Here is a 21,289-nt window from a genome sequence, read left to right on the forward strand (position 1 = left end):
TCAGTTCGTGCAACCAGATGAGCCTTATATTAGGAGTGTTCCACCCTGTTAAATGAACCTTGCGTGCCAGCTGACGAAGCTGCCTTGCAGCGTCTGTCCTGGAAAGAGGAATGGGATCGCGGTGTTGTTTTTGATGCGACTCTCGGGCAACTTTGTTTGCTTGATCATTTGCACGGATCCCGCAAGGGTCAGGTAGCCAATGGAAAATAATTTTGTGGCCTTTCTGTTTGACGTCATGGTGAAGTTTCACAATTTCATACGTTACCTGTTCGAGAGCTCCACGTTTGAAAATTGATTGCATGCTGTGTAAAGCCGGTCACGAGTCGGAAAACACAGCTCACGTACCAGGAATCTCCTTGTCAATAAATCGAAGGGCACTGCGCAGAGCCGTGAGTTCTGCAGCGGTGGACGTCGTGACATGTGACGTCCTGAATCGCAGCGCTATTCCTCTCGTTGGTATAAACACAGCACGGCCAGAACTGGTCGATGTAGTCTATCCGTCAATAGGGATGTGTACTTGGCTGCTGTATTTCTCATACAACAGGGGTAAGCTCCATTGGTTTAGTGCAGACGGTGGTAGATCTGACCTTTTCTGAGGTCCCGAAATTCTGAGGTGTACTTCAGGATGGCACAATCACCCTGGAAGAGACCCCGACCTTGCCGCAGGTGTGTACCCCAATGTAAGTGAGGCATGATATGCACTGACAATTGTGCTAAATGGCGTGCGGGGTCTTTCCCCGGTGAGTGCGGTGAGGTGGTGGCAAGGGGCCCGGGCAATGTGCCTGACATGCGCACGCGATTTGCGACGTGATTGAATACGAAGGAAAGCTGCTGCGGCGAGTATTCTAGCGAACTGACAGCGACAGTGCATGGCACAATCGTTTTACGGGATTGCTAACACGCTTCGTATGTTCACCCAAAGTAGAACATTTAAGGTAAGTTATATATGAAACAAAGATTTACAATAGGTGTGTAACACGGATGAAGAAACAAAGGTAAATTGTTTAAAGTGTTACTACAATCCGTAGGAGTTGGCTGCTCGTAGAAAGAAAAAGAAAGAAAACACCACATTGTGTTTGTTCGGACTGGTTAATTAGGTATGTAGAGAAAGCGCACGCACTTGTCAATGCCCAAATTCACAAAAATTCACGTTCGTGAGTACGCTTTAGCATTGGTTGTCCGCTTTCGCTAACATTGTGTCCAGCATCAGGAGTGGCTGCAGGGTTTCTCTTACGAACAATTCTGGCGTAAGATATTTTTTGTAAATGCGGGCACAGGGCCCTCTTTAAAGAAGCTTCTATTATATGTAAGTGCCATCCACAATTGTCCGACATCGCATCAATCGTGTCATTATCGAAACGATCACTGTCATTAAAGGCAAACGATTGAGAACCGGCCAGTGCGGAAATGCTGTTGAATAAAACCTAAGTGAAAGGCACTTTGTGATTGCCGGCCTTTCAACCTTGCTACGCCTGTAGCGCCAACATTCACAGAGCTTATGATATGTGAAAGTGTTTTCTCATCAGGGATAATGAGATTGCCGAAGCGAAGGCTAATCACGAAAGCATACCGTGTGTCCCAGCTAACGGTAGCCAAGCTGTTCAATAAAAAAAATTAAAAACACGATGCAAAGTACAATTATAAAACTTATGTGTTCGGTCCGTGGAGGTCCGATAACCAAACACAGTATGTGTTAAGATCCTGTATTGCACCGTGTTTTTCTATCTTCTTTTTTCGCTCAACAGCTTGGCTAACGTTAGCTGGGACACACTATATACGTATATGTGTTTGCTTAAGGAAATATGTATTTTCAGGCTATATAGTTCATATTTTCAGGAGTGTACCCCGTTGGCCTCGAAAAAGTATCGCAGACCTCTTCAAAGCCCAGAGTCGAAAACGGAGAAAAGCAATGTTTTTAAGCTGTGGCACCAACCATGTGGGAGCTCATGTCACCATTCCACTTAGATTTACTGCGCTATTTATCACTGTCCAGTGAGCATGTCACCCGTCAGTCAGCCTTCAGTGAAGTCTACAAATGCAACTGCAGAGAGCTTTGAAGACTTTCATTTTGCAATAGATGCTAAAAAGAGCTGTTGACCTTCAGCTGCTGTGCAGCGGCCAAGTTGGATGCAGCGTCGTCAGAGCCATAAACCTCAATTTCCTTTGCCATGCACTCAGGAGCCCAGCAGGCGATTATCTTTTCTCTGATGTGAGAAAGATATTTACTGTATTACTAGACTAAAGCTGCCGTAGCCCCGTCGAATACGTCCGTCAGCCTGTCAAAGCGGAAGGTACAGCTGGTCACAGTCTTTTTGTCACAACGACTCTTAATTGCCTCCTAATGACGTTGATTTTTATTGCACGCCTCTCGCCTTCCTGCGACAGAGCCTGTCCGAAACTTTGCTTTCGCAACAGTGCGGACAATGGGGCTCGCAGTGGTTTGTCGCGGGAACACGGGACGCACGGGAGCATTGTGTGCGTCAGCCCGCGTTCACCTGGTGCTGCTGCACTGTAAATATAGTCTGTCTTAGCCGCAATGCGTAAGAGGTGCGTGACGTAAATCTTCGTCGTGCTTCGAGACGTGCTCTGTCATGATCCTTACACAGATCATCTTTTTTTCCGGCCTCCGATCTCGCGAACGCAGTTGTGCAGCCACATCAAGGCCGGCTGGAAGCGAGAACGGTTCGGTGAAGAGGCCTGCTCGTTCCTCAAGCAGTCTGACCAGTACGTGTCCTACGAGGATGACGACAGCATACGCCGCAAGGTAAGCCGCGCCCCTGCCATGTTTGGAGGCCCCTTGGGACAGTACCAGCGAAGCGGTCTTAGTATAAAGTGGTTTCTTTTCTTTGTTCCCTTTTCTTATATATGTAAGCGAATGTTTACTCGCCTACCTCCCTGCGACGTCCGGCGTGGATGAGTCGGTCGGTCGAATACTTGCCGAGCAGGTTCAGCGGGGATTAAAGAAAAACTGTCTATTCGTCAAAAAAAATTAACATGTCTTCGATGACGGATCTCGAACGATAGTCTCTAGGCGTGATAGCCCGATGCTCCGCTGTGCGAGACACGACTAAAGACCTCAACGAGTAGCTTGTTGTGTCATGCCGTTTCGTCTTGCCAGCTCACCAAAACTTCGCTCTCACCGAAACCGACAATGCGCGAGGTCCAAATGATTTTTTAAAAATAATCACTGCCTTGTTTATGTATCTGTCAAATCGTGTTTCCATAGAATCGGCTGCATACTCAAATGCGTCCTGGTGTACAGCTAAAAGTGCTGCAGACGCTCCTGTTGGCTTCGGCGACCTTGGGACATTAGCTCTCCCATGGCTGAGTGACGCGTTAGCTGAAGCGGTCACGCCCGCGGAATAATATATTTAGTCATGTTGCGCTACCAGAGAAGTATACTATAGCCTCGGCTGTTACCTTGACATAAAATTATAGTTCGCGTGTAGTGCCAATGCATGCCGCATCCGCAGCGTAATCGCTGGCCCAGCGACGACGACGTCATAAGAGCATCACGTGGTAAAGCGCCCTTTTCGTCACTGAGACGGAGAAGGCAACTGGCTAGTCCTTATCTGAATGGCGAGCGCACCGTACCGCCCGAAAGTGCTCGAAACCCGCCGCCGATGGAGGTGGTGCGACCACCCGCGTTATTATGAAGACATTGCGAAGGATGAAACGGGGTCAAATGCCTTTTCGTTGTAGCGCAATTACAGTACATGTGCACAGAGGGATAACAAGACAGACAGAAAGCGCCAACTTCGAAGAACGACTAGTTGGAAGTTAGCTTAAATGTTGAACTACATCGAAAGGCCTTCATGAAGACGACGTACCAACGAGCCCGAATATGAAAAACGAGCGAGGTCATATGAGCGGTATCCGCGATGGCTGCTCGATCGGATGTCAGCCACTTGGAACGGAAACACTCTAACGGGTGTTTCGAACAAACAGCGCGGGGTCAGCTGTTGTACCCAAACGGGACCGTTGCAGCCCCTCCAGGCTCACCGTCCCGCCCCCGGGACCTGGGGTGCGAGTCTCCGAGCCACACCTTTGTTCGCAATGGAAACTCCGTCTCTTGACAGTACAAAAAGCAGTTAAGGAAAATTCCGCACTGGGATGGTTGGTTCCACTTAACACTGTTGCGCAGAGCGACGAAGGGACAGGACTTAAGCGAGAAAACAACGCACGACACCTGAGCCCAAACTATCGACTGGTTTATTTTTCAGCAAACTAAGCGCACATATGGCCTGCACGTATGCGCAGGGATGCTCTTCCCGGTCTACCTACGCCCTCTGTTGTCAGTGATTATGCTATTCTCTTTATTTCTGATTGAAATAGACGGCGCGCTAACACATACAACATGTGGAACCATAGGACATCAAGATGGACCCACAGGGCTCATGTGTCAGCGCGCCGTCAATTTCACTCAGCAGTAAAGAGATAATAATAATATTTGGGGTTTTACGTGCCAAAACCACTTTCTGATTATGAGGCACGCCGTAGTGGAGGACTCCGGAAATTTTGACCACCTGGGGTTCTTTAACGTGCACCTAAATCTAAGCACACGGGTGTTTTCGCATTTCGGCCCCAACGAAATGTGGCCGCCGTGGCCGGGATTCGATCCCGCGACCTCGTGCTCAGCAGCCCAACACCATAGCCACTGAGCAACCACGGCGGGTAGTAAAGAGATTAGCATAGTCACTGACACTAGCGGGCGTAGGTAGAGCGGGAAGAGCATCCCTGCGCATGCGTGTAGGCTATATGTACGCTTCGTTTGCTGAAAAATAAGCCAGTTGATAGGTTGCGCTCAGGTGTCGTGTGTTGTTTTCTCGCTTAAGTCCTGTCAACTCTGCGCAACAGTGTTAATAAAAACAGCCCTTACCTACTTACACCAAAGGTTACGCGCGCGCATATGACTGCAGTTTTAAGTTCCCTGGAATCCTAATTTCTTGCGTTCAGTGAAAAAACAGACGTAATGTAACTATGGACGTTATTTACAAACATTGTTACATTTTGCGAAGAAACCTTCATTCCACAAAAGAAAAAACGCATTAACCGAAAGAACGCGTAACTCGTGAAATAATCCAACTAAAAGTAAGACAAAACGACCGCGGAAAAGCGGAAAACACAGTGGCTCTGACAATCTTATCATTTACTTTACAGCATAAGACTGCAGAAGCTAAATCACGTTTCTTTTTTACACTAGTTTACCTTCAACTAAATTGTGCATATTTCACTCCGATATGCAATGGTGCGAGAAACACACCTAAAATAAGGCGAAATGAGCGTAGACTTCGTCACTCCCCTTCTGCTCCATCACTAACTGTAGGAACCGCTCATGTACCAATTAAACGTAATTTATAACAGAAATTAAATAAATGTAGTATTCTGCCGACAAACCTGCTCGGCGAGGTAAATGCGTTTCTTTATATTAAATATGGTCGTCTATGAAACATGCACATTTTTATAGGTTCTGGGACTCTATTCTCATCATTTTTACATCATGCAGTTCTTTGTTAGCGTACTTGTACTATATTTAGCAAGGTAATCCTCAGCGTAAATACAGCGTATTTCGCGGTGTAAGACGAACAAATTGCTGGGCCGCGTACAACCACAAATTTTCCCTACCTTCGTGCATTTGAATACTTCAATTCAAACTAGCCTAATCGCACCTTTGGCGTGGTACTTCACGCCGCTCGTATTGCAAATCTCGAATTATTATCTAATCGAAGCGCAGCTTCCCATTCCGGATTACCTTTCTCACGCGAGTACTCATTGATTTCACAAAATACTGTTGTCATTTTTTTTTATTCAGGCGAGAATGGTAATGGGACGGCAGTACCGCGGAGCCGCCGTCAGGTCAGTGGATCTCGGCGACTACACCGGCAGCTGCGCGCAGAAGTCACATCTCCTGAAGGCTCTCCGCTCAACCTTGGACATCACCAATCACTACGTGCACTTCTACTACGACGCGCCGAACACCACCTGGTGGGAGGACGTGCAACGACGGAGAAAAAGTGCCCCCACCCAGCCCCCACCGAGTTCGACTGCCGAGCCGAGTGCCAGTGCAACGCAGGGTCCAGCGCGAAACGCGCCCGCGACCACGGAGCCGGAGGCGCACACCCATTTCGCGCCATTCATTCCCAGCGCTACGGAGAAGCATTCGACGGCAACAACGGCGACTCCTGGAGCAACCACGCAAGCGGCGTCGACAACGGTATCACTCATGTCACGAGGTACACCGAAAATTACGAGCATGATGAGGATTGTCATACTTATCGACATCCCCTTGGCGCCGCCGCGACGGCGAGTAGTAATCTAGCCTGCACGATCTAATCTGGTTTTGCTACACCTGTCACGGTCTAGCATTTTCCTAAATTTCCTTCATGGTTCAACGTGATTCGCATTCCTTGGGATACGCGTACTTCACGTGCTTTCCAGGTGACTACCTGTATTTCCCGTATTTCTGCTATCTCTGTGTTTGTCTGCCTGTCTGTGTCTCTAACCGCATTCCCGCCAACGAGCGTCATTCGGTAGTCAATTGTCTAATGAGTAGAGCATCTGACTGCGGTGCTGAGAGAACCAGGTTTGAAAGACATCCATTGAAGCAACTTGGCTCACTGCACATGTGACGCTCTTCGGTGAACCTCTCTGACGCCAACTTGCGTGACTAAATGTCGCCACTACATATGTGCTGCTCTTCAATTACAGAATATTAGCTCACGCGCAAGTGCGGAAAGTTTTTTTTCGCCGCGTCAGCGCTCGAAAAAGGAATGGCAACGTAGTTAACGCCGTCATGGGCAGATCGGGCATCTGCGTCCGCTCGATCATTGCCGTGTGTGCGACAGTGACTAGTCATCCACTGATATATCGCGTGCTTCGTCCGAATTCATCCGAATGCACAAGTGCGCACCTTCATACCATAGACCCTAATTTACAACTCCCTATTCCCCCCTAGCTTCTACGACGTGATTGCACCCTTCTATAGTGCGTCTATGCCTTGGAGTAGCGTTTTCAAATGCGTACTCATTTCTTATCGGAATGTCCAACAGCCCACTTTGTGTCTTCTGCGGGTGCAACGAAACAATCACGCACCTTCTTTGTGAGTGCTCTCGCTTCAACCCGCAAAGAACAGGTTTCTTAGGCACCCTAGACCAACTGGACAAGCGCCCAATAACGGAAAGAAACACCCTTGGCGACAGGCCTACGCGAACATCAGCGCGATCCGCTATGAAGGCGCTGCTGCGCTACTTAAAAGATAGCAGACTTTGTGACAAATTGTGACTGTACACTGTGTGACGTAGGATTGGACGGTGGCACTGCGTGACACAAGGAACGCCTTCGCAAACTGCATGATAGTACCCACAAAAACAGTTCTATATCGTAGGTATGTGTATGTGTATGGTTTTCTTTTATTGTTTTTCTCTCTCTCACCTATCACCTACCCTGTTCCCTCAGCACAGCAGCCCGATGCGCTACCGATTCGACCATGCGTATCCATTGTACCCACGTAGGCGGGTTACATACATACATACATACATACATACATACATACATACATACATACATACATACATACATACATACATACATACATACATACATACATACATACATACATACATACATACATACATACATACATACATACATACATACATACATACATACATACGTAGGGTCCACTACAATGCTTTACATCGCATTATTGTCGACATTAACCGTCAGATGGTATCTCCCTGAATTTTACTTTGTTTATTGAAATCACTACATTTTATTGTACGGTTACCTATACTTGTAACGACTGTAGTTTTATCAATCCCCTCTTTAAGTTCTTGCGCCAATACTCTAAACGTGTCTTGCTTATCTCGACTGCTGACCAGTTAATGCTTCCATGCGCTTTGGATCGCAGCGCTTCAGCAAGTTGGGCGTTTTCTATGGTTCTTGCTCGGCAACCATCTTGGCAGCAACTCCCGATCAAGCACTTCGGGCCAAGCAGCGCCACCTACCACGCGGGGTCCGCCACAAAACACGCCTAAGACCCCGGAGTCGAATACTCGCACTCCGCTTGTACCAGTCATTTCGAGCCCAAGGGAGAAGCATTTGACGGCAACAACTGCTGCTCCTGGAGCAACTACGCGAGCGTCGTCAACAACAGAATCCTTCATGTCCCGAGGTACACCAGAAAATCGAAGCATGATGAGGATTATTTACTTTTATTTGCACCCCCTTTGCGATGGGGCGATGACAAATAGTAACCTAGCCTACTTGATCTAATCTGGTTTTACTACATATATCCCCGTCTAGCATTTTACCTGCGTCTCCTTGATCTTTTAATGCGATTAGCATTCTCGGGATACTTCACGCACTTTCCAGATGTCTATCTATATTTCTGCTATCTCTAACCGCGTTCCCACCAACGAGGGTCACTGGGTAGTCCATGGTACAATGGGTAGAGCATTGGACTGCGGTGCTGAGAGAAGCAGACTTGAAACCAAACGTTCGACCCACTTGGGTCACTGAGTACGTGCCGGTCATCTCAACAGGCGACAGGGGAGGAACTTCCGCCGAATACAAACAAACAACCACCCACATTTACATAGAATCCGCAAATTTTTCTTCCGCCAAACACAGTGACCGATGTCCGTGGTGCGACTTCACTCGGACACTCGAACACATGACTTACCAAGGCACGCAGAGTCTGGCAGACGCCGTCTCTGTGCTACTCAGTGACACACCCAGCAATTGGTCATGGGAGGCGCGAATCTCCGAACGGGACTTGGGAAGCCAATTGGCAATACTCCACCAGGCCTAGCGAGCCGCAATGGCCAGTGAGGCACTCGAAGAGGGGCTCCAACAGCAGTAACCAAACACAATCTTCATTTCTATAAGGTTGTTTCTCTCTCTCTTTCTCTTTAATGCAACTCTCTGGCGCAAACTTTCTTCACTGGTTCTGTGCAACTAGATATGTGCTGCTCCTCAATTACAAACAAAAAATTCTGCAGAACCATGGCTATGGGCGTAATGCGTTTACTATTGAATCAACACAGAGACACAACCTATTCCCACCGTCGAAACGAGTTATATGCGAGGCGTGGCGGTACTCCTCTTTCGCGGTTCCCTGAGCCTACTTGGCGCCATCTAGCGGTGCCGCTGCGAAGTCTGCGCGTCGGCCCCGAAAGACATGGCGCGCCGGTTAGGTGCGAACGCTCAGAAATGTGTCGTGCAACAACCGCGCTCTTCTCTCGCACTCATTTAAAAACACGCCGCGCCTTCTAGTAGTGCTGGCGGGAAGCGTGGGACGCCGGTGAGCGCGAACGCTGAGAATTGTTCCCTCGCTTGTCGCACACCAAATGACACATACTCGGTCAGCGAAGTTGACGAGAGGTTCACTGAAAAGCGGCATATGCCCAATGCATTTCTGGCGCAGCCTCCTAAACCATCGACTTGCTGTCCCTGAGGAGCCTTTGTGGCGTTGATTTCATTCCGCCCAGCATCGAAAAAATTTTAAAGGATCATTGTTCTCATTGTAGAGCAGCACACTTTCAGTCGCACATATGTCTACATTGCGCCATGCAACGCAAGTTGTTCGGACGTTTGTTTTCGATCCCTGTTCCCTCAGCACAGCCGCTCGATGCGCTAGACATACGACCATGGGCTACCCATTCTACCCAGACAGGTGGGAAAACGGTTACATACATACATACATACATACATACATACATACATACATACATACATACATACATACATACATACATACATACATACATACATACATACATACATACATACATACATACATACATACATACATACATACATATCTACATACCTACCTACATACATACATACATACATGCATGCATACATACACACATACATACGCACGTACATGTATAGACATCTATGTATGTATGTATGTATGTATGTATGTATGTATCTGCATATGTATGTGTGCATACATGTGTAGCCCCAGAATTGCCTGAAGTACCCTAAGAATGCAGATGTATTAAAAGTCAAAACTTTTCCAGTGCAGCGCTTAAATGAATCCGCGTCATATGCTCTGTTCAGAAAATCTTGTCTGAATATATATTCACACACACGCCACGTGTGGCCTTTGCGGCGACACCACTGGATGGCGCAGTATGTCCAAATTGAAAGGAGAGAAAGCATCCACGATGCAAATACGCCTCATACACGACGCGTCTCTGCAGTGGTGGTACGTTGTGCCGCTACAACAGTTACGTGCCAGGTGTATAAATATAGAGATTATTTGAGAGAGGGTTCCTCTCGGAATTTTCACCTCCTTCATCGAACTTTTTGTATTTATATTGTACAGTTAACTATGCCAGTAACGACTGCAGTACTGCAATCTCCGCAAGTTACTTTGCATCAATAACCTAAACGTATCTTGCTGATCTCGACTTCCGACCAGTTAATGCTTTCATGCGCTTTGGATCACAGCACTTCAGCAAGGTGGGCGCTTTCTATGGTTCTTGCTCGGAAACTATCTTGGCAACAACTCCGGATCAAGCACTCCGGGTCAAGCAGTGCCACCTACCACGCAGGCTTCGCCACAAAACACGCCTGAGACCACGGTGTCGAATGCTCGTACTCCGCTTGTACCATCCATTCCGAGCGCAACGGAGAAGCATTTGACGGCAACAACTGCTGCTCCTGAAGCAACTACGCGAGCGACGTCAGCAACGGAATCGCTCATTTCACGAGGTACACTGGAAAATCTAAACATGATTAGGATTATTACCTATCTGTATCTAGCTGCATTATATCCATCTGTATTTCTGCTATCTCTCTGTGTGTCTGCCTCTCTGTGCCTCTAACCGTATACCCGCCAAGGAGCGTTACTGGGTAGTTCGTGGTCTAACGTGTAGAACATCGGACTGCGGTGCTGAGGTAACCAGGTTTTACACCAACCATTGGACCAACTTGGCTCACCGGGAATTCGGGAGAACCCATCTCACGATGGCTGTCGGCGTAATGCGTTCAGCGATGAATCAACATACAGACAATTAGCCTAGTGGCACATTCGAATTGAGTTCTGTATCAGGTGTGTACTGCAGCAGCACTCCTCTTTCACAGTGCCCTAAGAACACTCCGCACCATCTAGCGGCGCCGCTGCGAAGTCTGCGCGTCATCACCGAAAGGCAGTGCACAGCGGTGCGGCGAACGCTGAGAATTGTTCCCTCGCTTGTCACCCAACCATTGGCTCATACTAAGTGAGCCAAGTTGACATGAGGTTCATTCAAAAGCGACACATACCCAAATCATTTGTGGCGCAGTTGGCTAAGCATTCTGGTTGCTGGCCTTCCGGATCCCTTGTGACGTGGATTTGATTCTGCCGGGCATCGGAAAATTTTAAAGGATCCTTTGTGTCGTTGTAGAGCGGCACATTTTCAGTGCAAATTCCCAGTTATCCATGTTGGCATCAAAGAGGTTCATTTAAGGCTAGCGCAGATCAAGTGGCACACACTCGGTGGTCCACGACGGCGTCAAAGAATATCTTCGAAAAGTGGCACCTACCGAGACCCGCGCCAAAAGTGAGTCATGTCGGCATGAAAGAGTTTCGTTGAAAAGCCGAACATACGTACGCATTGCCCCATGCTCAGTGATGCAAGTTGTTCCGACGTTTGTTTTCGAACCCTGTTCCCTCAGCACAGCAACCCGAAGCGCTGCCGATTCGGCCTTGGGCTATGCATTGTACCCACGCAGGCGGGAAAACGGTTACATGCGTACGTATTCATACATACATACATACATACATACATACATACATACATACATACATACATACATACATACATACATACATACATACATACATACATACATACATACATACATACATACATACACACACACACACACACACACACACACACACACACACATACCTACCTACCTACCTACCTACCTACCTACATACAGACATACATACATACATACATACATACATACATACATACATACATACATACATACATACATACATACATACATACATACATACATACATACATACATACATACATACATAGAAGCAAACATACAAACATGCGTAGCCCTGGAAATGCGTGAAGTACCCTAGGAATGCGAATGCATTAAAAGACCATGAACACTTTTCCAGTGGACGGCGGAAATGAATCCACGTCATATGCCCTATTGAGAAAATCTTGTCTGAATATATATTCAGATACGCGCCACGTGCAGACTTCGCGGTGACCCCACTGAATGGCCTAGTCTGTCCAAAGGCAAAGGAAAGAAAGCATCCCGGATGCAAATACCCCTCATACACGGCGCATCTCTGCGGTGGCGGTAGGTCGGGTGGTTACAATGGTTCAATTGTAATCGCATTAATATCGGCATTAACCCTGATATGGCATCTCTCGAAATTTTACTTTCTTCATTGAAATCTCTACATATTATTCGACAGTTACCTATACTTGTAACGACTGTAGTTTTATCAATGTCCTCTTTAAGGTTTTGCACCAATACTCTAAACGTGTCTTGCTTATCTCCACTGCTGACCAGTTAATGCTTCCGTCTGCTTTGGATCGCAGCGCTTCAGCAAGGTGGGCGTTTTCTATGGGACTTGCTCGGAAACTATCTTGGCAACAACTCCGGATCAAGCACTCCGGGTCAAGCAGCGCCACCTACCACGCAGGCTCCGCCACAAAGCACGCCTGAGACCACGCAGTCGAATGCTCGTACTACGTTTGTGCCATCCATACCGAGCGCAGCGGAGGAGCATTCGACGACAAGTGCGACTCCTGGAGCAACCACGCAAGCGGCGCCCACAACGGAATCCCTCATGTCACGAGGTACACCAGAAAATCGAAGCATGCTTAGGATTATTACCTATCTGTATCTAGCTGTATTATGTCCATCTGTATGTCTGCTACCTCTTTGTGTGTCTGCCTGTCGGTGCCTCTAACCGTATTCTCACCAACGAGCGTCACAAGGTAGTCCGTGGTCTAATGTGTAGATCATTGGACTGTGGTGCTGAGGTAACCAGGTCTGAAGCCAACCATTGGACCAACTTCAATCACTGGCTATGTGTCAGTGGGTATGTGGCGCTGTTCAATTACAATAAAATTCGGCAGAACCCATCTCCGGCTGACTATGGGCGTAATGCCTTTACTATTGAATCGACATAGTGACACAATCCTGTTACCACCGCCGAATCGAGTTACGTATGAGGCGTGTACTGCATCGGGATTCCTCTTTCGCGCTTCCCTAAGCCTACTTGGCGCCATCTAGTGGTGCCGCTGCGAAGTCTGCGCGTCGTCACCTAAAGACAGGGTACACCGGCACATTCGAACGCCGAGAAACGTGTCGTGCGACAACCGGGCTCCTCTCTCGCGCTCATGGATGGATGCATGTTATGAGCGTTCCCTTTGTAACTGGGTGGTGGGTTGCGCCATCAAGCTCTTTCTATTATACTGCCTAACTTCCTACCTAGGCTAAAAAAGGCATAAAGAACCCCCCCCCCCCATATGAACTCCCATAACCAAATTTTCTGACCACCTATTGCGAACTGTGCCTTTGTACGTCTCCGTTTTCTGTTGTTTCCATACTTTTCTTCCACCAATCTTCCAATCGCCTCTTACTAATCTCTGTTGCGGACATGTTTGCTTTTCCCCTGCTCTCGCTGAACCCAAGGCTTTAAGAGGCTAGATGTGCCTAAATCGACCACTGGTTAGACGTCTTCACATTCTAATAAAACATGCTCCGTCGTTTCCCTAGCTTTACCGCAGCCAATCTCATGCTTCTTCTTCCTTCTTATATCTCGCTTTATAGTTGCGTGTTCTAAGGCATCCCGATCTCGCTTCGAAAAGTAATGAGCTCCCCTTTCAGTTATCATAGATTGTTTCCCTCCTGATTTCGCATATTTTTTCTCTTAAGTAGTTACTCATGGCAGGCTTCTTTTCTGTTGCCGCCACCCGTGAGATTATTTCAGCCTCTCTGACTTCCTGCTTGACGTTCTTTGTTGCTGTGTTGCCCACCCTACAGGCCGCATACTTGTTGGTAAGCTTCCTAGTTCTTTCCCTCCACTGTGAATCAATGTTTTTCCTGTACAGATACCTCAACACTCTCCCAGCCCATTTACTTTCTTCCATATTCCTCAGTAGTCCTTCATAATCAATTTTGCTGTGAGCTTCCCTCACTTCAAAACTTTACTCCGACGCTTATTTCAGGACACGCTGCGCCATCTAGTGGCGCTGTTGAGAAGCATGCGATGCCGGTACGCGCGAACGCTGAGACTAGTCTCGCTTGTCGCACACCAAATGACACATACTAGGAGAGCCAAGCTGATGAGAGCTTCATTAAAAAGCTGCGCATGCACAATGCATTTGTGGGACAGCCTGCAAAGCCGCTGGCTTGCTGGCCATGAGGAGTCCTTGTGGCAAGGATTTGATTGCGCACTGCATCAGGAAAATTCGAAGGATCTTTGTTGTTATTGTAAAGGGACGCATTTCCACTTGCACAAACCTAGTAATCCAAGGCTCCGTCAATGACGTTCCTAGTAGCGGGGCACACAACCTACTACCCAACACCCAGTGACTCAAGTTGGAATCAGAGGGGTTCATTGAAGACTAGCACAGACCAAGTGGTACACACTCAGTGTTCCAAGACATGCAGCGTCAAAGAATATCTTCGAAAAGTGGCATCTACCCAATCCCGCGCCCACGGTGACTCATGTCGGCATGAAAGAGTTTCGTTGAAATGCCGCACATATATACGCATTGCCACATGCGCAGTGACGCAAGTTGTTCCGACGTTTGTTTTCGAACCCTGTTCCCTAAGCATACCAACACGATGTGCTGCTGATTCGACAGTGGGCTATCCATTGCCATAATTACTTTATTTAGCGCAAAGCAACGGACACAAGAAAGACGACCAGGCCAAGGCGCTACTCTCAACCGACATCATTTTATTGCGTCACTCCTTTATAGAGAGCAGAATCCAGAAGGACATACGGAGTAAGCACCATGTGCAGGAACCATCACAATATCCCATCACCAGAGTGCACTCATGAGACAAAAACTTAAAAAAACATATTCAGCCCTGTACAAGGGTTAAAGACGGCACACTAGCGGGCACTGCGAATGCAGTCACTGTAAGGAAAAAGCTTCCGATAATTCTGACTGGGTTCGGAGGGCATTAGTGTGCCTTCTTTAACCTTGCACAGGGCTGAATATGCTTTTTTTTTGTTTCTGTCAATGAGTGCACTCTGGTGATCGGTTGTTGTGGTAGTTCCTGCACATGATGCTCACTCCGCATGTTCTTCTGGATTCTGCTCTTTATAAAGGAGTGACGCAATACGATGATGTCAGTTGAGAGTAGCGCCTTGTCCTGGTCGTCCTTCTTGTGTCCGCTGTTTGCGCTAAACAAAGTAATTATGGATTTGCACCAACTAGCCCGCCAACGCATTGTGCTGAGTTATCCGTTGTACCTACGAAGGCAGAAAAACGGTTACATACATACATACATACATACATACATACATACATACATACATACATACATACATACATACATACATACATACATACATACATACATACATACGTACGTACGTACGTACGTACGTACATACATACATACATACATACATACATACATACATACATACATACATACATACATACATACATACATACATACATACATACATACATACATACATACATACATACATACATACATACATACATACATACATACATACATACATACATACATACATACATACGTACGTACATACATACATGCGTAAAGTACCATAAGAATGCAGACGTATTAAAATTTAAAGGTCAAAACTTTTCTAGCGCAGCGCGGAAATGAATTCGCGTCATATGCTCTGTTCAGAAAATCTTGTCTTAACACACGCACGACGTGCTGACTAAGCGAAGACGCCACTGGATATAAAGGGAAAGGAGATAAAGCATCCAGGATGCAAATACGCCTCATAAACGACGCTTCTCTGCAGTGGTGGTACGTTGTGCCGCTACAACAATTCTGTGCTAGTTGTATGAATATAAACATTGTTCAAGAGAAGCTTTCTGTCATAATTGTTACGTTCTTCATTCAAATCTCTGTATTTATATTGTGCAGATAACTATGCCTGTAACGACCATAGTTCTATCAATCTCCTCTTTAATATATTTTGCACCAATAATCTAAACGTCTCTCGCTTATCTCGACTGCTGACCAGTTAATGCTTTCGTCTGCTTTGGATCGCAGCGCTTCAGCAAGGTGGGCGTTTTATATGGGACTTGCTCGGAAACTATCTCGGCGGCAACTCCGGGTCAAGCACTCCGGGTCAAGCGGTGCCACCTACCGCGCAGGCTCCCCCACAAAACACGCCTGAGACCACGGAGTCGAATCCTCGTACTCCGTTTGTACCATCCATTCGGAGCTCAACGGAGGAGCATTCGACGGCAACAAGTGCGACTCCTGGAGCAACTACGCAAGCCGTGCCAACAACGGAATCTCTCATGTCACGAGGTACACCAGAAAATCGAAGCATGCTTAGGATTATTACCTATCTGTGTCTAAAGCTGTATTGTGTCCATCTGTATTTCTGCTACGTTCTCTGTGCGTCTGCGTCTCTGCGTGTCTAACCGTATTCGCACCAACGAGCGTCAGTGGTTAGTCCATGCTCTAATGTGTAGAGCATTGGACTGCGGTGCTGGGGTAAGCAGGTCTGAAGCCAACCGTTGGACCAACTTCAGTCACTGGGTATATGTCACTGGCTATGTGCCGCTGTTCAATTACGATAAAATTCGACCGAACCCATCTCGGGCTGACTATAGGTTTAATGCCTTTACTATTGAATCGACATAAGAGACACAACCTGTTATTGCCGTCGAATCGCATTACGTACGAGGCGTGTACTGCAGCGGAATTCCTCTTTCGAGCCTCCCTAAGCCTACGTGGCCCGTCTCGTGGTGTCGCTGAGAAGCCCCGCGTGGAGCCCAGCCAGATCCACCCATGCGACTGTAACCAAAGCGTTGGCTGCAGGCTACGAGACGCCACCCACGCGCCGCCATGCCAGTCAGTTAGCGACGTCAAACTTGGCTTGGCTCCTCTTGGCGCAGCATTGTCTGCGGAACTGCGAACGAAGGAGGGGAGTGCTCATAGATAGTTCTGCGAAATTGGAATGAAACTCTACAGTGCACGAACAAAGAAGAACCACAGTGAACTGTAGACAGCAAAAAAACTTTAGTTTTCTTGTGGCACCTAAAATTCCCGTCCTGTGTTAAAAGGACCTAGGAACTTTGCTTCCTTACTTACTTACTAACTTACTAACTTACTTACTTACTTACTTACTTACTCACTTACTTACTTACTTACTTACTTACTTACTTACTTACTTACTTAAACTTACTTACTTACTTACTTACTTACTTACTTACTTGCTTACTTTACTCACTTACTTACCTACTCACTTACTTACTTACTTACTCACTCATTTTACTTACTTACTTTACTTACTTACTTTACTTACTTACTTACATTACTACTTACTTTACTTACTTACTTTACTTACTTACTTTACTTACTTACTTACTTACTTGCTTGCTTGCTTGCTTGCTTGCTTGCTTGCTTGCTTGCTTACTTACTTACTTACTTACTTACTTACTTACTTACTTACTTACTTACTTACCTACTTACTTACTTACTTACTTACTTACTTACTTACTTACTTACTTACTTACTTACTTACTTATACCCCTGTTAAGCGGGCAAGTTAAGTGCACTTACGGGGAGCGCACTTCGGGGCCTCCAGTGACACTTCACGCTACGCGGTGCTAAACAGTAAAACAGAGCGCACTCTTACTAAAAAAATGGCGGCAGACTAAAATCACATTTTTTGAAGATTTAGATTAAAATAAAAAACCTACTATAATGCGGTTGATTTAGTTGTATTATAAATAAAAAACAATCTTACTCAATATTCACTCAACAAAAACACGAAAATATCTTTATCATAAAAGCGTCACAAGTCAAAGCCGGCCAACACGAATTCCTAGCCAATCCAGAACAAGATGGTGGCGTGCGACGAGGAGGCATTTTATACTGCTACAACAGAATATCAGCGAGTTCAGTTGTGATTATTTTGTTAAAAGCTCAACAGCTAGAATGAGCTTCTGTGTTTTTTTTTTTCAATGCATTACATTTGATATCATTGAAACCGCTGGCGGTGAGGCTACACACTTGATCAGCGAAGTGCGTTCTGTGAAGGCACTCCGACCGGAGTGCATTCCTCTGCGAGTACACTCCGCTTGCGACGTTTAGATTTGGGAAAGTGCACTTAAAACCGAGTGCCTTCTTCGTAAGTGCACTTAACTTGCCCGCTTGACAGGGTTATTACTTATTTGCTTACTTCTTACACACTTACTTCCCTCACTCACTCACTCACTCTCAAAGAATATCTTCTAAAAGTGGCATCTACCCAGTCCCGCGCCTGCTCATGTCAGCATGAAAGAGTTTCGTTAAAAAACTGCACATATGTACGTATTGCCCCATGCTCGGAGACTCAAGTTGTTCCGACGTTTGTTTTCGAACCCTCTTCCCTCAGCACACCAACACGATGCGCTACCGATTCGACAGTGGGCTACCCATTGTACCCACGCAGGCAAGAAAACGGTTACATACATACATACATACATACATACATACATACATACATACATACATACATACATACATACATACATACATACATACATACATACATACATACATACATACATACATACATACATACATACATACATACATACATACATACGTGAAGTACCCTAAGAATGCAGATGTATTAAAAGTCAATTAAAACTTTTCCAGTGCAGGGTGGGTATGAAACCACGTCCTATGCCCTATTCAGAAAATTTTATCCGCGCGTCACATGTGGACTTCGCGGCGACACCACTAGATGGCGCAGTGTGTACTAAGGCAAAGGAGAGAGAGCATCCGAGATGTAAATACGCTTCATACATGACGCGTCTCTGTAGTAGTGGTACGTTGAGCCGCTACAACAATTCAGTGCTAATCGCATAAATATAGACGTTATTTGAGAGATGGTTTCAATCGGAATTTTTACTTTCTTCATTGAAATCTTTGTGTTTATATTGTACAGTCAACGATGCCTGTAACGACTGTAGTACAATCAATCTCCTCTTTAAGTTATTTTGCACCAATAATCTAAACGTCTCTCGCCTATCTCGACTGCAGACCAGTTAATGCTTCCATGCGCTTTGGATCGCAGCGCTTCAGCAAGGTGGGCGCATTCTATGGGACTTCCTCGGAAACTATCTTGGCAACAACTCCGGATCAAGCACTCCGGGTCAAGCGGTGCCACCTACCACGCAGGCTTCGCCACAAAACACGCCTGAGACCACGGAGTCGAATGCTCGTACTCCGTTTGTACCATCCATTCCGAGCTCAACGGAGGAGCATTCGACGGCAACAAGTGCGACTCCTGGAGCAACTACGCAAGCGGTGCCAACAACGGAATCCCTCATGTCACGAGGTACACCAGAATATAGAAGCATGCTTAGGATTATTACCTATCTGTGTCTATAGCTGTATTGTGTCCATCTGTATTTCTGCTACGTTCTCTGTGTGTCTGCGTGTCTGTGTCTCTAACCGTATTCTCACCAACGAACGTCAGTGGATAGTCCATGCTCTAATGTGTAGAGCATTGGACTGCGGTGCTGGGGTAACCAGGTCTGAAGCCAACCGTTGGACCAACTTCAGTCGCTGGGTATATGTCACTGGCTATGTGCCGCTGTTCAATTACAATAAAATTCGGCCGAACCCATCTCGGGCTGACTATAGGTTTAATGCCTTTACTATTGGATCAACATAAGAGACACAACCTGTTACCGCCGTCGAATCGCGTTACGTATGAGGCGTGTACTGCAGCGGAATTCCTCTTTCGAGCTTCCCTAAGCCTACTTGGCGCCGTCTAGTGGTGCCTCTGAGAAGCCCCGCGTAGAGCCCAGCCAGATCCACCCATGCGACTGTAACCAAAGCGTTGGCTGCAGGCTACAAGATGCCACCCACGGGCCGCCATGCCAATCAGTTGGCGACGTCAAGCTTGGCTTGGCTCGTCTTGGCGCGGCATTGTCCGCGGCACTGCGAATGAAAGGGAGGAGTGCTCATAGATAGTTCGGCGAAATTGTGCAGAAACTCTACAGTGCACGAACAAAAAAACTAGAGTGAACTGTAGACAGCAAAAAAGTTTATTTTTTCTGTGGCACCTAAAACGCCCGTACTTTTACTTACTTACTTACTAACTTACTTACTTACTTACTTACTTATTTACTTTACATACTTATTTACTTACTTACTCACTCACTCACTCACTTACTTACTTACTTAATTACTTACTTATCTACTTAATTACATACTTACTTACCTACTTACTTACTTACTTACTTACTTACTTACTTACTTACTTACTTACTTACTTACTTACTTACTTACTTACTTACTTACTTACGTACTCACTTACCTACTTACTTACTTACTTACTTACTTACTTACCTACTTACTCGCTCGCTCACTCTCGAAGAATATCTTCGAAAAGTGGCATCTACCCAGTCCCGCACCTATAGTGACTCATGTCGGCACGAAAGAGTTTCGTTGAAAAACCGCACATGTGTACGCATTGCCAAATGCTCAGTGACGCAAGTTGTTCCGACGTTTGTATTCGAACCCTGTTCCATCAGCAGAGCAACCCGATGCACTACCGATTAAACCGTGCTCTATCCATTGTACCCACGCAGGCGAGAAAACGGTTACATACATACATACATACATACATACATACATACATACATACATACATACATACATACATACATACATACATACATACATACATACATACATACATACATACATACATACATACATACATACATACATACATACATACATACATACATACATACATACATACATACATACATACATACATACATACATACATACATACATACTTGAAGTACCCTAAGAATGCAGACGTATTAAAGTGAATTAAGGCTATTCCAGTACAGGGCAGAAATGAACCCATGTCATATGCCCTATTAAGAAAATTTTATTCGCGCGTCACATGCGGACTTCGCGGCGGCACCACTGGATGGTGCAGTGTATCCTAAGGCAATGGAGAGAGAGCATCCCGGATGCAAATACGCCTCATACATGACGCGTCTCTGCAGTGGTGGTACGTTGTGCCTCTACAACCATTCAGTGC

This window comes from Dermacentor variabilis, chromosome 7, assembly GCF_050947875.1.
Source record: "Dermacentor variabilis isolate Ectoservices chromosome 7, ASM5094787v1, whole genome shotgun sequence".
Taxonomy (NCBI): domain Eukaryota; kingdom Metazoa; phylum Arthropoda; class Arachnida; order Ixodida; family Ixodidae; genus Dermacentor; species Dermacentor variabilis.